Here is a 19332-nt window from a genome sequence, read left to right as displayed (position 1 = left end):
CTTTACCTGCATATCTTTAATATGCTCAGTCACTTCATCTTGCAGATGAAGAGGAACACGACGCGGGGGCAATTTAATAGGTTTAGCGTCCCCCGTCTCAATCTGATGCGTTATTAGCATTGTCCGCCCTAGATCTGTGTCATTTAGACTAACAACGGACAAATTCTTACACAATAACTCGCGCACCGCGCGCGTTTCAGCCTCCCCAAAGCCCCTTTCATGTAAATTTAGCCGCTCTATAAGCGCATCCACGGAGCATGTAGATGTATTATCCCTAGCCACGTCCCCTCCCTCTACCACCACATCAAAAAATAACTTACCCACTTTCATTCCACGCTTTAAAATATGCGTGTCATCAGTGACATTAATTACACGGATGGGCAGAATACCCTGTTCCACCCTGCACACTACCCTTGCCACCAAAAGGTCGCAATGGTTATAAAGAGAGGAAGACGGCTCTAACATGCCCTGGAAACTATCTGACGTCCCTTCCACCGCCCCTACAATCAAAACTTCACTGCGAGGTGGAACAGGTGTATCAACATGCACCATCACATCACAGGGCTGCATACCGTTATTGCCGAACAAAAGGGGAATTTGTTTGCCCATCACCCGACAGCTCTTTTGATCGAGATTAATAATAGCGCCATATTTTAGCAAAAAGTCAGAGCCAAGCAGAATTTCCTGGGGCTCCAAATCTGCCACAAGAAACTCCGTAATGAGAGTTAAAGAATCGAATTGGCATACCGTTTGCCAGCGCCCCAAAATCAACATCCTCCCCCCATTGGCTACTCGAACCACACCCTCATGACGTTCGAGGTGAGCCCCGCCATTCGTAATGGTCAACCACCTCTGTTTTGGGATTATTGAAACTTGAGCGCCTGTATCAATAAGAAGTTTGACATCACACCCACCTAATTTAGCAGCAAGGTATATCCCAGAATTGCCCTGGACCGATGAGGCCAACTGAAAAAAATTATCTTGCATTGGGGCAGGCATCCGGCCTATAGTGCCTGCCCCCTCCCGTTTCCCTGCACATAAGGGCAATCTCTCCTAATATGTCGGTTACACCCACATTCCCAACACCCGCCTCCTAATGGTTGCACCGGCCTTTTCCCAACCCCACTCATAACTGACGGTTCAACGACGTGATTTCTTACTAATGTGGGAACTGCCTCACGGAGTTGCTGCACCGATTTTTGTAACATCTGAACCTCATTACGAAGCGTATCCACCACCTCAGTCAGTGCATCTACCTTACTCTCTGTTGCAGAAATATGCAAACCACGCACTCGAGCATCAGGGGTTATCGTACATTTCTCTAACCCCTGAATAAGTTCGAATTCACTTGCAATATTAATTGCTTCTTCTAGAGTGATAGGTTTAATACTACGTAGTTGGATACGAGTCTCTCCGTTTCCCACATGTGCAATAAAATGATCTCTGGCCAGCAAATCCTGTGTATCTACACCTACTGAGGGATACGCCTTAGTCGCCAACCTCCGCAGTGCATTACCAAACTCACGTAAAGTTTCGTTTGGCAAGCGCTTGCGGGACGAGAAACTAACCCGATTCCACTCTGCAGTTTCACATGGCTCAAAACATTTACCTAAAGCGTCTTTCAATAAAACATAGCTGCGCTTGGCTTCTAACGAGAGACCGCTATAAATATCTCGAGCGCGCCCCGATAATAAAAGTGCCATAAATTTCAGTTTCATTCCGTCATTCCAATTATTCACCACAGCTGCCATCTCAAACTGCTCCTTCCAATCAGACCATTCCCGGCCCGTGCCGGTAAAGGTCTCCGGCATAAACACCGGACGCGCCATAGGTACATTTGATGATGCAGCTGTGGTTAAAAGAGCAGTGCCAGTTGCAGAGGTAGATGGAGTAGCGTCAGACGCTCCAGACACAACCCGGTGCCCATCCCTGCCCTCCATCGTTCGGCTGTTGTATAATCGTTAGGGATTATCTCCCACCGCTGCCACCAGTGTAACAACCGCACGAACTTCAAAGAAGGCAGAGACCAGCACACAGATGGCAATTACGCACACAACTCTTTATTAAGTGCTAAAATACAACTTCATCTGTTAAAACACGTTACCCCCCTTGATTTAGGTTGTAGGCCGGCCTATTAGCCCAAAGTCAGATCAGTCCACGTCCGATGAGGATGAGAACGCTTTACCAGGCGCACACTTAATCGACCGCGATCGAAGCAGTCCACATTCAGTGAGGAGGTTGAGACACTTTGGTAGGCGCAGCACTTGAGTTGTCACATCGGTCAGGAGCTCCCCTATCCTGGATCATATTCAAAACCCTAACTACCTAGCACAATCACCCCCCACTAGCTGCCTATCTTCACCGCCGGAGACACTAATTATCCCGAGCGGCCGTCTAGCGTTTCCCACAAGTGTGAGCTCCCCCGGACCTCCTCTAAATGCCATTTGAAATTTTCTTCTTTAATGATGATTTTTATCAAACTTGTATATTTAAGTTCAGTAATTTCACTTAAATAACAATTAATAGGTAATTATCATTTCCATTTAAGTGAAATTACTGAACTTAAATATACAAGTTTGATAATGATCATTTTAGAAGAAAATTTCAAATGGCATTTAGAGGCTTTTGCATCTGAACTCTTCATATATATATATATATATATATATATATATATATACACACACACTTTATTGTGGAACACACTTTGAAATCTAAAAGTTACTTTGTTTTTTATTTGATTAGATCAATGAAAATTTGTTGTTTAATGTGTTTTAAGTCAAATATTTGGTAACACTTAGAATACCTAGGTTCCTTCGTTAATGAATTACTATACAAGAACCAATGAGTAACACAATCTATTAAGTATTGTTAACTAACAAGAAACTCTGATTAACGAACTAGTAAGTAATAGCGCACAGATGAAAGTGTTAGTGCACTATTAACTAATCAATAACTACTATCTTTTAATGACTGAAGTGTTGCTGCATGATCTTGTCATGATTTGTGCAACCAAACACTAAAGTCATTTCAAACGTTTGAGATTTTTGGTGAACTTTAGTATACTTTTAGAAAATGTATTTAGTAACACTTGAGTAATTACTAGTTAGTTCCAATGATCTTCACTTTATAATACGGATCCAAATAATTAGTAGTTCCCACAGAAGTATGTAGTAACACTTTCATCTGCGCACTATTACTTACTAGTTCATTAATCAAGAGGTTTTTGTGTTTTTTTAGGTAATGGTAGTTACTAGATTGTTAATAAACTTTTTCATTAGTTCTCTGGGAAGTTTTAAAAAATAGTCATTGATTAGTTAATAGTGAACTACCTTTCATCTGTGCGCTATCACTTACTAGTTAAGTTTGTTGAGTTTCTTGTTAGTTAATAATAGTTACTAGATTGTTAATATTGCGTTACTTATTGGTTCTAGTATAGTTATTCATTAACGAAGGAACCATATTTTAAAGTGTTACCAAATATTGGAAAGTTCACTTTCTACACGAAAGTTCAAAGTTCAGTTCACTAATTTTAAAATGAAATAGTTCAGTTTATAGTTCATACTTCCCATAATGAGCTGCGAGCAATTTTTTTTATTATTATTGCCACAGCCTATATACAACTATAGACAATTATTTTATTACTTGCATAACTTTAATTAACTTAAAATTATCTATTGTATCTGCGCAAGTTTGTGCAGAAAGATTTTTCCCATCCTCATCGACCTTGTCATAAAACTCGTTTAAATGATCATACGACACGTCCTCGACGCTTTGTCGACTACATAAGCATTATTATTTTGATGATGCATGCGGCGGTGCAGCGTTGGACACTGGTGGCTCTTTTTTTTTTTTTTTGCTACATAATAAGGCCTGTTTACGGTGTGTTTTAGCTGGGTTTTCGCCTGGAAGGCTCTACAAATCTGGCACCCTGTTGAACGAAGTTAAACTGAGAAAGCGTGCGATCAAAAGCACCAGAATGAACGAGTTCACAGCAACGTTCATTAGGCAGTAATACAGTACGTTCAGTTCACGTTCGCCCAAAATATGAACACGCTCAGGCACAACACTGGTTAAGAGACAATCATGTTTGTTTACAGTGTTTTGAAATGAAAATATAACATCACTCTGGCAAGTATTATGCTCAACTAACCTTCAAATATGGCGAAATACTCCACATACATTTAGAAGAAAAGAGTGGCTCATGAGTGGAAACTGCGGCTCTCTGGATATGCATTACTTTCTAGTTTTGTTCTGCCAGCTCTCCCCTGCAGTGTTTGTCCATTGATGTCTTCAGCATGGGAGAGAATTATTAAGGATCACACACTGATCTGAAACCATTGTAACCGCTCGAATCGTACTTTCTTCCTTGTTAAACGGTGTCTTACCCTTCCAATGATTTTCCCATTTTCTTCACTTTTCTATTTTTGACTTTCTCTAGAGAGACAGAACAGTCCCTATCACTTCTGCCAAAGAACAAGTTCCAAGTGTTTCATTAAATTTTGGCTGCAGGTTTCCATCAAAGGAAGACGAGCTCTGCCTGATGAATCCACAGAACGGGGTGCAAAAGAGGTTTCTGCACAATCTCTTTAATCACAGTGAAGCGTACTCTCTCGCACACGCTTAGTCGCCCATACACACGCTCATCTTTCATATGAAACCCTCCTAATATTATTATGCTCATTGAGACCAGATCACTTATTCATAATTCATGTCTGCTGTGTCTCAGGCACAGATTGTTCTAACTTAAAATTTTGCACATTTGCACAGCTGATCACTTCACATTTTCATATGGAATCTGATGTGGCTCCACAGCGATTCAGATGCTATTACTCATTCAAAAGTAGTGAATATAACAGTGCTGTGCAGCTGTGTAATGCAGAGGTTTATCTCTCTGTGTGGTTACTAGGGATGAGTGCTTGGAGGTGACAACAATGACAGCAAATTTTTCAGCACCGTAATTGGTTACAATGGCAGTACTCTGTACAGGCACAAGCAGATATAATGACATCCGATTTGACCACAGTGAATGTAAAAACAGCTTGACTTTACTTGAAGAGAATTTAACTGCTTGAAAGACCAGTAGCATGTTCCAAACCAATATATGGAGTATGTAGTCACATCAAACCTCAGTAACACAAATAGGACAAATATAGTTTGTTTGTAATAAGAATAATAATAATAACAATGTTTAAGAGAAGTAGATGAAGTTTAAAAAAAACAGTTCTGTTTTGTCTTATGGCGTCTGGTTAAATTGAGTAAAGGGTTCATATTAAGGGCCCATATACATGTATGCCTAATATGCTGTTTGTCCTTGGCGTGCTGTCAAAAAAACTGTGACCCACTAAGGTATGCACTCCACAAGATCCCTGAAGGTCTTGTCCTGTGGTGATCTCAAGTCAAGTCATCCTCATTTATGTAGCGCTTTTAACCATGTAGATTGTTTCAAAGCAGCTTTACAGAAATACATATAATTTAAGGTAATAGAGAATGTTTTTTTTTTTATCCACAAGTTTCCGAGGGGCGCTCCTGTAAAAAATAAAGTGGGTAAAACTTCCGGTAAGGCGGCGGAAGTAGCATTCCAATCGTATTTTGTGTGTTAGTTAGCGGAGAGGCTAGCTGTTTTTCGGAGAATTATTTTACTATTTAAAGACGCAAATCTTTATGAGAGATGTCGTTACGGCGCTCAGGGACAACATGTGCTGTTCGCGGTTGTATGTATAACCGGACTAAACTAATTCAGTGGCTTAAACGTGATTGTTTTGAACATAAGCCGAAAACGAAATCAGAGTGATCCTGCCAACGACTGTAACGTTAGTTTCCATCACCTCCCAAAAGACGACGAATCTTCCTGTGCACATTTGTTTAAATTCTTAATATTCACTCTATCAGCATTTGATTGGCTGTTCGCTACTGATGTTACACCTAAACTCAGGATCAAAGCCTGAGTTGACAGAATACCAAATGTGCCAGTTAATGTATTCAAGTAGCACGTTCATTTATAATTTTGAATAAACTCCAAAGCACAATGACTAAGTGTGTATTTTTTATTGTAATTGTTTGTTAGCTCACACAACTGTCTGTCACCATGCCTTGATGAGTATTGATTATTAATAATGTTATTATAATACTCCCAACCAAGTAACTGCGGAGGGTATAGGTACTTATTTCACCCTTTTTAATTTCGTCGAAGTTGTGTTCCCACACCGTTAGCTAGTTTGGATCGCTATAAATGACTGTCAACTGAGTGTGAAGTATGTCAAGTCGCGCTTTGTTTACTTCAAACCGGAAGACGCGCCCACTTTTGACGCAAGCCCTCATGGGGCGTAGGAAACTTGTGGATAGCGGTTCTTGAATAATGTTATTTTCCAGCAAAGTTAGTTTTGATTGAATCACTTCCGTCGAAATGATCATTTGTTATTAAATTAGGGGCTGCTAAGATGATCGCTGATCATCTGAGCGCTGAAGGCGTTCACCTTCGCAATAATAATTGATTGTGTTGTTATGTGAATTTGAATATATGTGCGCAGGTTTGTAATTCCTTACAAATCATGCCTAAACAAACTACTTGTCTTGCCTATACATTTTGAAACAGAATTTTATTTTATTTTATCATTTCGGGGTTGGTAAATCAACCGTAATTTCCACAATGCTTTATTTGTAGAGTGGAATAGAGATCCTACATGGGGAGAGGCTAGTTGGCACTTCAGCACTGCGTTGTAATCGGGTCCAGGCAAAGGTCCTTTGTCAGATCTGGAAATGGCCTGGATCTGGCAGGCTGCGGAAAAACCTTGGGATAAACAGACACTAAAATTAGCATAGATGCCATTCTTCTTATTATGTAACAAGTACTTCAGGATTTAAGGGAAGTGTTTCCAGTTCCGGCTGACCTAATCTATGCAGCCTAACATTGAATTGTAGAAGTCGATAATGTATTATGAGAATGCTAGGTCAAACAGAGTAAGATGAGAGTGTTTTTAGTCTAGCTTTGAAATGACAAGGTGTGTCTGCTTCCTGGACAATGGTAGGAATACTGTTCCAGCAGTCGATTTTCAACTTGCCGGAACTTTGAGATCGCAATAGACGTGAAAGACTATAATGCGTTAGGAGCCAGTTCAAGTTCTGCGGAGCTAAACTATTCAGTGCTTTGTAAGTAATCAGCAATATTTTGAAATTTATACAATGTTTAATAAAAGCCTTAGAGGCAGCCATAGTACTCCTAGTAAAATGGGCAGGGATGGCCATAGGTGAAATATCATGACACCTTCCTGGGATAGCAAGTCCCTCCTGATGGGAATCTCCAAAGGAGAGCCGTCCAGAAGGGACACTAGTAAAAGATGCGCCCCTTCCTGGCGAACCTTTTCCAGAACTCCTGGGAGCATTGATATTGGGTAAAAAGTGCACAGGTGCAACCTCTGCCACACCTGCACCATAGCGTCCAGTCTGAGAGGAGCTGGATATGTGAGGGAGAACCAAAGTAGACAATGGGTTGTATCGTAAGATTTGAACAGATCGACCTGGGCTTGCCAGAAGTTCTCCCATAGGAACTCCACCACCTTGGGGTGAAGTTTCCATTCCCCAGACCTCCTACATTCTGCTCCTACATTCAGACACCATGGAATATACACTGCCCTGAGTGACAGTAACTTCCCCTGGGCCCATAGGAGGATCTGGTGAGCCAACTTGCATAATAATTGGGACCTCTGACCCCCCTGATGGTTGATGTAAGCGACCACCGATGTGTTGTCCGTGCGAACGTGACGGCCTCTCAGGTCTGGCAGGAAGTATTTGAGAGCCCGAAATACTCTAGTCGATTTATATATGATGCGATCTGGGAAAACCCGTCGCCCTTGTACATTTTCAGTAAAGTCTAAAAATAGATTGAATGTCAGTTTATTGTCAAATTTGGGTTTTAATAAATTATTATTCTATAACACCTTGTTTATCATCTCTGAATATATACTGAAGTAGACGGTTGCATAGTTATAATTTTGTCCCTGATATTATCGATCTTATAATGGCTTCCACTGAGCGGTACGGTGCAGTACAGTACAGAACGGTTCGGGTCGGTAAACCATGATCCGGCGTGCGTTTCCACCACCAACAGTACCCTTACTTGATAGGTGTGGTGTTTGCCGGAAAGAAGCGATCAACGTAATTTTCAAGTGAAGAAAGCGACATAAACAACAATGGATGACATACAGCAGATCTTGTTCTAGCTTCTCGGCATGTTTGTCACAAGAAACAAGTGCAATTTACATGAGACTAGATAATGATCTGATTTCAATGGTATCAACATCTATTCCTTGATAGTACTAGATCTAGAGTATGATTACGACAATGGTCCTGACACGTGTTGTCTAACTCCAGTTGAGTTTATAACGTCTTTAAATGCCAATCCTAATGAATCTTTTTCATTATCTACATGTATAATAAAATCACCAACAATTAGTACTTTATCTGTGGCCAATACTAATTCTAAGAGATTCTTTGATAAAATCTTTATGGTGGCCTGTATACAGTATAGCCAGCAGAATTCTCAAACGTGATGTATCGTTTGCACTAAATATTTTTACATTTAAGCACCACCACTTCAAAAGAAGTATATTTAAAACTGGCACCAAGACATTAACAGGCAGATTCTTCAAATCCTGTAGGTTGCGAGGTGAAGCTGCCTTGGATCGGACATGTTTGTGCAGCACATCCTACAGATGCTCAATTGAATTGTGATCTGGGTAATTTGGAGGCCAGAGCGACACCTTGAACTCTTTATCATGTTCCTCAAACAATGTCCACGTAATATAAAAGAATACAGGACTCATCGGACCATGCAACCTTTTTCCACTGCCCCGAGGTCCAGTTTGACGCTCTTGTGCCCATTGTAGGTGCTTTCGAAGGTGGACAGGGGTCATCATAGGCACTCTGATTGGACTCCGGCTGCTCATGCACTGTGTGTTGACACATTCCTCCCATAACCATCAGTAAAATTTTGTGTGACTTGTGCCACAGTATACCTTCTGTTGGTTCGGACTAGACGGGAAGCGCATCAGTGAGCCCTGGGCGCTCTGGAGCAACGCACAAGCCCTATCCTTTCAGAGATACTCTGATCAAGACACCTTGCCATAACAATTTGACCCCTTGTCAAAGTCGCTCAGATCTTTATTCCTGACCATTTTCTCTTGCATTTCTCGCACGTTGATGTGGCCTTGTTAGGAGATGATCATCAATATTAGTTTCACCTGTGACTTCTTGTAATGTTTTGGCTCATCAGTGTATTTAATGAAATCTATACACTGAAAAAAATTGAACCCTTTATAAATATATGAACAATAATATCAAATAATATAACAAATAATGCAGTTTTTGCAGGTATTCTACCCCATATGAAACTTTTTTACAAGCCAATTAGGTGTAGGTTCACACTAATTTTTTTAAAATTAGTCTATTTGTAAAGCCTTTATTTTATTTTTATTTATTTTTTTGTTTTCCGTTTGCGTACATTTCAGGTATAATTCATTATTGTTACTTATTGGATGATAGTAACCAATGAGTTATATTGGTTAGAACTGGAAAAGCAGCTGTACATGAACTGAAGCTTGCGTTCTATACACAGGATATGATTTTGCTTTCAGCAATACCTAGACGCTAATGGAATGGAACAGACTTTTTCTTTACTTTTTGTTTTTAGACTTGAATGTTTGAAATGTTAGCATGCATTAGTGTTTGATGAAACGGTGTGATTTGGCTTTTAAATGCCGCCTTTATGAGACACCTATTCCCATCATCCCAACCCAAGCATTCTGCTGAATTTATCTGTCAGACTTGACAAAATACCCATCCCTAGTGGTTAGCCTAAAGTTCTTTACCCTTCTGCTGTATGAAATTAAAAGTCTGAGTCATCACTTTTAAACAATCCACAGAGAGAAAAGTCCATGTTACTGCATGACTCTTAAATCAGATGATCGTGTTCATGCCCTCTCTAGATTGCATCTGTTGGTTTTGAACTATGATGTGGCCAGATACTTCTTACCTTGTTATACATCTCACCCCTTTCGATGGCACCGGTGTGACCTGTGAAACGCAATCATACCAGCCTAGCATCCATTTTTTTTTTTTTTTTTTTTTTTTGTCATGGGCATCTGAATGATATGAAGTCTGTGGAGATAAGAGAAGCCTGAGGCCAGTCAGTGAATGTGACTTTTTTTTGTTGCGGTGTTGTAATACTATCAGGAAGGAAATGAAAAGAATGTTGGGGAGGGATAAAAATAGAGTGCTTTGGCAATCCACAGATTTCTTTTCTGGGGAGAGAAATCGGAAATTAGCATTTACTGCAGCATGCATTACTGAGCTAGAGATGTGCGTAGGATCACATGCCACCTCCTTTTCTCTTTATTTCATTCTCTCTCTGTCCCTCTTTCTCTCTCGTTCTACACACACTCTGACTCACAGCCATTCTCAGCCCCCTCTTCCTATCTTAGTACATGGGTTGTCTGGCAGATACACTGTGTATTATTACACTACCTGTGGATTGAAAATAAGCCAGCATTTCTACAAAAATGAAACCCAAAGTTGCTGTATTTTTACCTTTTTTGTAGTCTCACTATATATACTCTATCTTTTGCATACTTGTTCTTTAAAATATATATATATATATATATATATATATATATATATATATATATATATATATATCATAGTTTACTCACCTTCACCTTTCTCTAAACTTGCTGTTTTTCTTCTGCATAACAGAAAAGGAGTCTTGCTCTTTTGCATCCAAATGTCAAATCATAGTGTCTGCTCCAAAAAAGAACAACAAATAAAATGCAAACAAATATAAAATTATTATTATTTAAAAAGTTTGGTCAGATTTTTATGTTTGTTTGTTTGCTTCTGAAAAAAAAAAGTATTTTGTGCTCACCAAGGCTTCATTTATTTGATCAAAATTAAATAGTGAAATGGTATTACAATTTCAAATAACTATCCACCTATATCATCTATTTTTTTTTCTATATTTTAAACTGCATATTATTCTGATTTTGTGAATATTATACATGTTTAGTGCTATCAATTGATATATATATATATATATATATATATATATATATATATATAAAGAGTTCAGATGCAAAAGCCTCTAAATGCCATTTGAAATTTTCTTCTTTAATGATGATTTTTATCAAACTTGTATATTTAAGTTCAATAATTTCACTTAAATAACAATTAATAGGTAATTATCATTGCCATTTAAGTGAAATTACTGAACTTAAATATACAAGTTTGATAAAAATCATCATTAAAGAAGAAAATTTCAAATGGCATTTAGAGGCTTTTGCATCTGAACTCTTCATATATATATAGCTATATGCAGCTTCTGAAACAAAAATGATGGCCCTTGTAGCCTAAAATTTTATGTGTAATAAGTTCTATGTTAAATCAAATGTATTGTTTCTTTCTAAAGTTACTTTTTGCAATTTTTACCTAAATGTTTTCTAAATGAACACAATAACTTTAAATCACATTTTAGGGTTAATTTCTGTGCTAAATTTGTTGTGTGATTAATTAGATGAATTAATCAAATTAATCTGCAGATCATATAATTAATGAATAAATTAATTAGATAAATTGTATTGTCAGCACTTGTGTGCGTGTGTGTGTGTGTGTGTGTGTGTGTGTGTGTGTGTGTGTCTGTGTGTCAGCATGCACTAGTCTGACAGAGAATGACATTTGAGAGCTGCAGCAAAGTGTTCATCATTTAAAAGTATTGTTTGAATTCAACAGATTTCCTTTTTTTTAATGGTTCTTTTTGTTTAAGTGTGTTTCTATTTGTACATTATCCCAAATGTCTCCTTTTGTATACTACAGAGAAAAAATACAGCAAATGGGTTTGGAGCACCAAGAGTCATTTTCATTTCTATGTAAAATTTCCTAAATTTGAATTGTTGTTTTTTTTGCACATCGAGGGTTTACAGCACATGATTTATCCCAGCTATCATTGAATGTTATTCTGATGCCCTCTTGGTAAATTCAACACGATGTCCTTGCTTTGATCTATTCTTATTTACAGCTTAAAATGCATTACTCTTGAACTAGTCTTGTTGGTTTACATGAGTATGTGACACAGTAATGAACCAAGACCCCAGCTGAGGCAAGGAGATAAGAGAGTACAGGAGCCAGCACATATCTGTCCATGTAAATGATGCTTTCATGCAACATTAATTGAGATACAGGTGCTGAGGCAAGAGATCACACCCTGCCTCTTGTTCAGCTGAGCAGGCACTAAGCTTTTGTGTTTACAAGGCAGCTTGCTTTTAAATAGTTGTACAGCAAGAGCAGAAAAGGCCGGCTGTAACACCCCTCACCTTAGAGCAGCCGGAAACGAATGATGAGAGAGTGTACAGGAGTGTACTCGAGATTTCACTTTGTGAAACTGCGCAAAGCTTCTAGGTTGTACGTCACATGCATCACACACCTGACTAGCATCGGCCAATAGTGAGGCTACGTGTGACATACTGTACAACACAGGAGCTTTGCGCAATATCTCTACGTGAAATCTCATGACCTACAGAGAAGGAAATTAATAGTTGAATAGTTTAAGTTGTTTTTTTTTTCTTTTGTTGCAAACAAAAAGTATTCTCGTCATTTGATAAACTTACTATTGAGCCACTGTAGTCACTCTGACTATTTTAACGATGTCTTTCATAACTTTTGGGCCGGCTAGTTTCGATCCCTTAAAGGGATAGTTCACTGTAAAATAATTTTTTGATATATTTTAGCTTACCTCAAGGGCAGGGCCTGAAATTAACACCCGACCACCTGCCAAATGCGGGTGAATTTTGCTATTGGCGGGTAACACTGTCAATCTACCTGCCACTTTGGCAGGTAGCCAATGAGAATTGTGAGTGATTCATTAGGATTTTTACATTTCAAGGAAGTCCGCTATTGCGTTGGACTTTAGCTAAAATGTGGCAGCACATTACTGGGGTAAAGAGGCCAGCTGAAACAAAACAAACAACCAACAAAAAGATGAGGATGAGAAAAAGAAAAGTAAAGAAGACATTTTAATACAAAGTGAACAATCGGCGGCAATGGCAAGGTTCGTGAGCGGCTGATTTATGACAGCGACTGTTGTTTCGTAACGTTCATGCGATCAGAAAGAAGATGAGGCTCTTTTTCTGACTACGTATGCGAGTATTAAACTGTTGATGAGATGGGATGAGATAATGTAACGCGTCGCTGTTGCAGGTTACAGTACAATGACAGTTGCACAGATGTGTGTGCGTGTGCAACTGTGCATGTTGGGAGTTGGGAACCGGTGAGAAAATGTCCGGTACCCGGTAATTTTATCAGTAATAACAGTATTAATTTAGTTCATATTTAACCGTTCCTGAACGCTGTAACTAAAAGCTGTTAAGAGTAAGACCTGTCAACGTGACTAAATCCGCCATCAACACAGCCGCGTGTGATTTGTTTACGAGCTGCGGTAGGTCTATCTGTTGAGTATACTATATTATAGCCTATACTATATATGTTGTGTGTGTGTGTGTGTCAAAATCAATGAATAAAAAGATTTTTTTTTTTTTTATGTATGTTATTAGAGTTATTATTACTTGACAGCACTTAAATGTGTATTCTTACAAGTTAAAGAACAATATTGTGAAATTCCCGTTTTTTTTTTGTTTTTTTTTTACGTTTATGAGGCAAAAAAAAAAATGGCTGGTAAAAAGTCTCTGTGGCAGGTGAATTTTTAAATCCACCTGCCACAGTGGCCGGTGGCCGAAAAAATTAACTTCAGGCCCTGCTCAAGGGCATCCAAGATGTAGGTGTCTTTGTTTCCACAGTATTTTCAATTTTGATTTTTTTTAGGTCAAACCGTTCTTGTCTGTCAGTCATAAAATGGAGGTTGATGGTCACCACCACAAAGAGCATGCAGAGAAGTCCAAATTAAACATGATTTAATGACTCGTTAATGTAAGTACACATTGATGGCCTAAGACACGAAACGAGTGGCTTGTTTGAGAAAACGAACAGTATTTATATCGTTTTTACCTCTTGTAATCAATCACGTCCAAGTACTCTGAGGGCGAGGGCGCTTCTGCCTGCGCAAGCGCCGGAAAGCCCTAGAAGTGGTCTCTCATGCTTGTACGTCACTCATTGTTTACACAGAGATTTCAGAAGTGTTGCCCTTCATTGTGAAGATCTAAACATATTTAGATAAACAGAAAATTGCAATGGAAGACGATTTTGATATATCAACAGACAACTTCACTTTCTTTTTTTTTCGCAACCGCGTAAGAGATCACTTCCGGTGCTTTTTGGTGCTTGCGCAGACCAAAGAGCCCATGTCTTCAGATCACTTGGATGTGGCTGTGGTTAAAAGAGGTAAAAACGCTATAAATACTGTTAGTTTTCTCACTCAAACCGCTCGTTTCGTGACCAGAACGGTTTGACCTAAAAATATCAAAATTGAAAATACTGTGGAAACAGACACCTACAACTTGGATGCCCTTGAGGTAAGCCAAAACATATCAAACATTAATTTCAAAGTGAACTATCCCTTTAAGAGGCCTATGGAGGAGTGATAAAGCTCTCAGATTTAATCAAAAATATCTTAATTTGTAGGGCGAAATCCGGTCCAGTCAGAGGGCCAGATCTCCATTGGCCAACGAACGAACAGTGTTTGATTATGATTTAGGCAGCATTACAGGTCAGAAGTCAGATTGGATCAGAACATTCAGAATATTTATCCAGTATTTACAGTATTACACTGGCTGATATATAGTAGCCTAAATAACTTTACAAATTACAGAAATGTCTAACAATGTTCACTGGTCCTGCCGCATTAATGGTTTCTTCTCTGTGCATTAGTCCAATTTGTTACTGGTACTGGCGCAAAATCTCGTTGGAATCCCATATGCGCAGAACAAAAGCTTTTCATTTTCCGGGGTGTTGTTTCCCTTTTCATTCCCTCTTTTCATTTCTTGCTTCCCTACACAGCTTTTTTGCTCCTGTCTACATTAGATTGAGATTGTATCCCATTCCAACCATTCACTAAACGGTTTCCCTCTGCATTTGGCCTTATCTTCTCTGCGCCATGATTGTATCTCTGCTCCTATATTGCAATGCATTGCAAAAAAAAAAAAAATTATGTGCAGCTGTACATGTGTGGTTGCAAGTACATCCTTTTGTTATTTTTCTCTTTGTGCGACAAGGTAATTTCAATAGAAAACGGTCCCTGTTATCAATGCGAATGTGGCAAAAAAAAATCTGAGAAGAATAAAATAGAAGTTACGACTTCATAATTGGATGGCAGCAACAGATTAATTGTTTATCCAACCTCAGACACTCAAAGGGACTATGTGAATATACTGTATGTGAGCAACTGACAGTCTATATACCAAACAATGACATTCAGGACAGATATGATGGCGCTGAAGTCATTCAAGATGGTCTCATCTTATTGGCCTTGAGGTAACAATGTTACTATCTGCCTTTCACAAGAGCATTACATAAAAGCTGCGTGAAATGATAGCTTTGCACTTAATATACATTACAATAGCTGAAAGCTGTGGTTTGCTATCTTGCTGTACATATGGCTGCTATGAATCATGTATGTCAAGTGAGCACATGTAGGACACCAGTGCAAGAGGTTTAGGAACTTGGCATCCATTATTGAGAAAGCTAGACCTGAGAAATGGCATTGAGGTCAGATACACACAGTAAAGTTTCAGGAATGACAACGCTTTAAAGTGTGGGATTGAGTCCATGTGTGTACAGAACACGATTGTCTCTCGAAACTGCAATGATTGACAGCATGGTAACTGTAACAACATTCTGGAGACTGACATTGTATACTATACACTACTCTGAGCAGTATTCTGCCTTAGAAGTTCAGGTTTTGGAACAGAGGTAGTGTACTAGTCCAGACTCATACACAATTAATGATAGTTCGAAATAATAGGAAAAGAAAAAAATATATATAATTGCTCCTCACAAAGAACTTTCTCGCTTGTCAACGCTTTCTGAGGTCAGGAAGAGTGTACTTCAAACCTGTGAACAAAGCAAAAGGTTAAATTGAGTTTTTTTTTTTTTTTTTTTAGTCAAACCCATTTATTCTTTAATTAGATTCAGATAAATACATTGTGTGTGTATTTTTCGTCACAATTAGCCTTTGAGCCGGAATCTCTCAGTTAGTGCATCCTGCTTTGTACAGTACATGTTCACTGGTTATTATAAATATTTAGCGTTGGCCCTATTTTGCTCATGCCTTTCAGATTGATGATCATGGGCCAAGGCTAATTACCAGTATGCTGTTGTTTTAAGACTGCATTCATAAATCTTAGTTATTTATAAAGATTGTTATTAATAGGAATGACTGTAGTTCACCTTGATAAATTTATCAAGCTTGTTTGTGCATGGTGAACTCACATTGACCAGCAATTCTTGTTCATGGTAAGCTAAATGTATTTATTTTCATAAATAATATTATAAAATAAAAATAAGTTGCAAATCCAGATATGACAATGTGGGGCCTATGTTTTATATATAATATGCAACTTTTATTTTCATATATGCATCCACGCTTTTATTATCACATATGCATTTGTCTTAGACTTACTTGTTTCTCAATGTCTCAAGACTAGCGGTGAACTTCAAACATGGCTGTGTTGATATGGCTACGTTTCAAACTAGTCTCACATTTACTTTGGAAGGATGTGTTGTCCCAGGGATTACCTGCAAGGCTTTGTGGGAGGATGCTGGGAAAGAATGATGGAACATTTGTGCAAGCCACAGGTATCTTGCGCTATGTTTCGACAGAGAAGAAACTCCACTCTCACTGTGTGTTCTTGCTGCAGATGCATTAATGTTGACACTTCAAATCGTCCCGTGAGACATCAGGGAAGGCTGTGATTGACAGTTCATCTTGGGCCGCTGCCAGCTGTATATAATCCAGCAGATACTGTACTGTGCATCCGTAGTGGCAGAGACCCAATACTCGATTGTGTTTGCTAGAATATAATGGAAGGATATGGATGATATCTGGAATGAAATTGGAGGTTTATGCCAGTTCAAATCAGTTAACTCTGGAAATCATTGGGAAGAATTCCAATTGTTTCCCCAAAACCCCACATTTTTTAAACAAATATTCACTGTCAAAAGTCTTGGAAAATGTATCACTCCGTTTAGTCACACTCGACTCGACTCAAACCCTCCTGTAGACGCTTCTAACACTTCATGGCATGCATAAATATAGATGGAGTTTATACTCATTTGGCTTTCAGTTGTTCCTGTTATAATTTCTAATGTGTGAAACCAGCCTGTGCGTCGAGACGCTTCAGAGAAGATGAGGTACAGTAGATTTTCTGCTGCGTGTGTTAGAAAATAAAGTGTACTTAGTGGAACTGTAAATGTATTCAACGGTGACTCAAGCTTATTACGTTTCTAAAAAAGAACGAGCAATGCTGGCGGTTTCTCTTGTGTATTTCCACTGTAGTGCAACATCTGCTCTCAACACTAAACCAATTAGACAATAAGCTCACAAGGATGCTAAAAGCCAGAAGGTTTGTGAAAGATGAAATTAAATGCAATGATTATATGCTTAGGATATATATGCTATAGGATTTCTTGTTTTTGAATTTTGCATGAATATTTAGCTTGAAAAACAAAACAAATGCTGGGAACGAATTGATTTTATGCGTTGGAATATGGTAAGGTGTTAAAGGTTTAGTTCACTTTTGAAAAAACTTTTGCTGATAATTTACTCACCCCCATGGCATCCAAGATGTCCATGTCTTTCTTCCCTCAGTCGAAAAGAAATGTAGGTTTTTGATGAAAACATTCCAGGATTTTTCTCCATATAATGGACTTCAATGGGAACCGGATGGTTCAAGGTCCAAAAGACAGTTAATAACTGTTTCAGATGCAGCTTCAAATGTCTTTAAACGATATCAGACGATGAATAAGGGTCTTATCATGCGAAACGATCGGTTATTTCAAAGCTTATTCCAAAAATGTAACTTTTCTAAGGACAAATGCTAGCCTAGCTCTATTCTGTGAGGCGCGTTTGTAACGTCACGTAATACGTAATTATGTTCAAAAGGTCACGGGCGACGTAGCCGGAAGTACAGAATCAAAATCGTCCGACATCGTTGTTTTAGCTTTTAATTCCTTTTTTGTAAACGGCGTTTGAGTTAGTTTGCACGTTCAACCTATGCGTTCAACTTGTAAACACTCTGACTCTGTACTTCTGGCTACGTCGCCCGTGACCTTTTGAACGTAATTGCGTACTACGTGACGTTGCAAACGCGCCTCACAGAATGGAGAAAGGCTAGCATTTGTCCTTAGAAAAGTTACATTTTTGGAATAAGCTTTGAAATAACCGATCGTTTCGCATGATAAGACCCTTATTCATCGTCTGGTGTCGTTTAAAGACATTTGAAGCTGCATCTGAAACTGTTATTAACACTATCTTTTGGACCTGAACCATCCGGTTCCCATTGAAGTCCATTATATGGAGAAAAATCCTGGAATGTTTTCATCAAAAACCTAAATTTCTTTTCGACTGAGGAAAGAAAGACATGGACATCTTGGATGACATGGGGGTGAGTAAATTATCAGCAAAAGTTTTTTCAAAAGTGAACTAATCCTTTAAAAGATTACCAGACTTGATAAAAAAAAATAAAAAATAGGTCCCACTTTATATTAAGTGGCTTTAAGTACTACTTTACATGATAAAAATATTTCACATTTGTTTTTACGGTTTTTCTGATCACCCCAACCTTCTAAATGTTACATTATCCAATAGGCCGTGGCCTACTGTAAGTGACGTAACCTGAAAAGAAAAGTCATTTCAGAGGAAGCAAGTTATTAAATATTGATTTAAGGTTTCAGTACAAAGATTTATTTTTTTCTTCAAAATATCATGCATCGATTAATCTTTCACAGACTAGGAATGCGTATATAAGTAAAAAGGCCCATTTTGATGTATTGCTGACATTAAAGTATTATTTTCAGGCACAAAGGGTCTTGCTGAGCGGAGGATGAGCTTACAACGTCAGTGCGCCGACAAAAAGCTGAATATTCACGTCTCCCTGGACCTTTTCCCCAACAAGAGCCCTGAGCTGATTACACTCCCTTCTCCCCTTCATCCCTGTAATGAACATGAGCAAAGCGGCCCCTGAACTTCACCTCCTCTGTCTCCTTCCCGTCTTAACAAGATCCTCTCCACACTTACACCATGAGACCTCAGCCTAATCTGTGGAGGCACTGAGGTATTATTAGAGCTGTAAGAGTCCTCGGAGAAGACTCTAGGAGCGCGAGGCCTGGCAGACGAGATGG

General features: G+C 38.7%; 1 protein-coding gene across 1 annotated transcript in view; it reads left to right on the top strand.

The window, feature by feature from the left end:
• eys (EGF-like photoreceptor maintenance factor) overlaps positions 1-19332 on the top strand; it is a 302080-nt gene that overhangs the window by 144840 nt on the left and 137908 nt on the right. The gene's annotated exons all lie outside the window — the stretch shown is intronic.

Source organism: Pimephales promelas, chromosome 11, assembly GCF_988280905.1.
Source record: "Pimephales promelas chromosome 11, fPimPro1.hap1.1, whole genome shotgun sequence".
Lineage (NCBI taxonomy): Eukaryota > Metazoa > Chordata > Actinopteri > Cypriniformes > Leuciscidae > Pimephales > Pimephales promelas.
The sequence above is the reverse complement of the archived record's forward strand: the minus strand, read 5'-3'. Positions and strand labels throughout refer to the sequence as shown.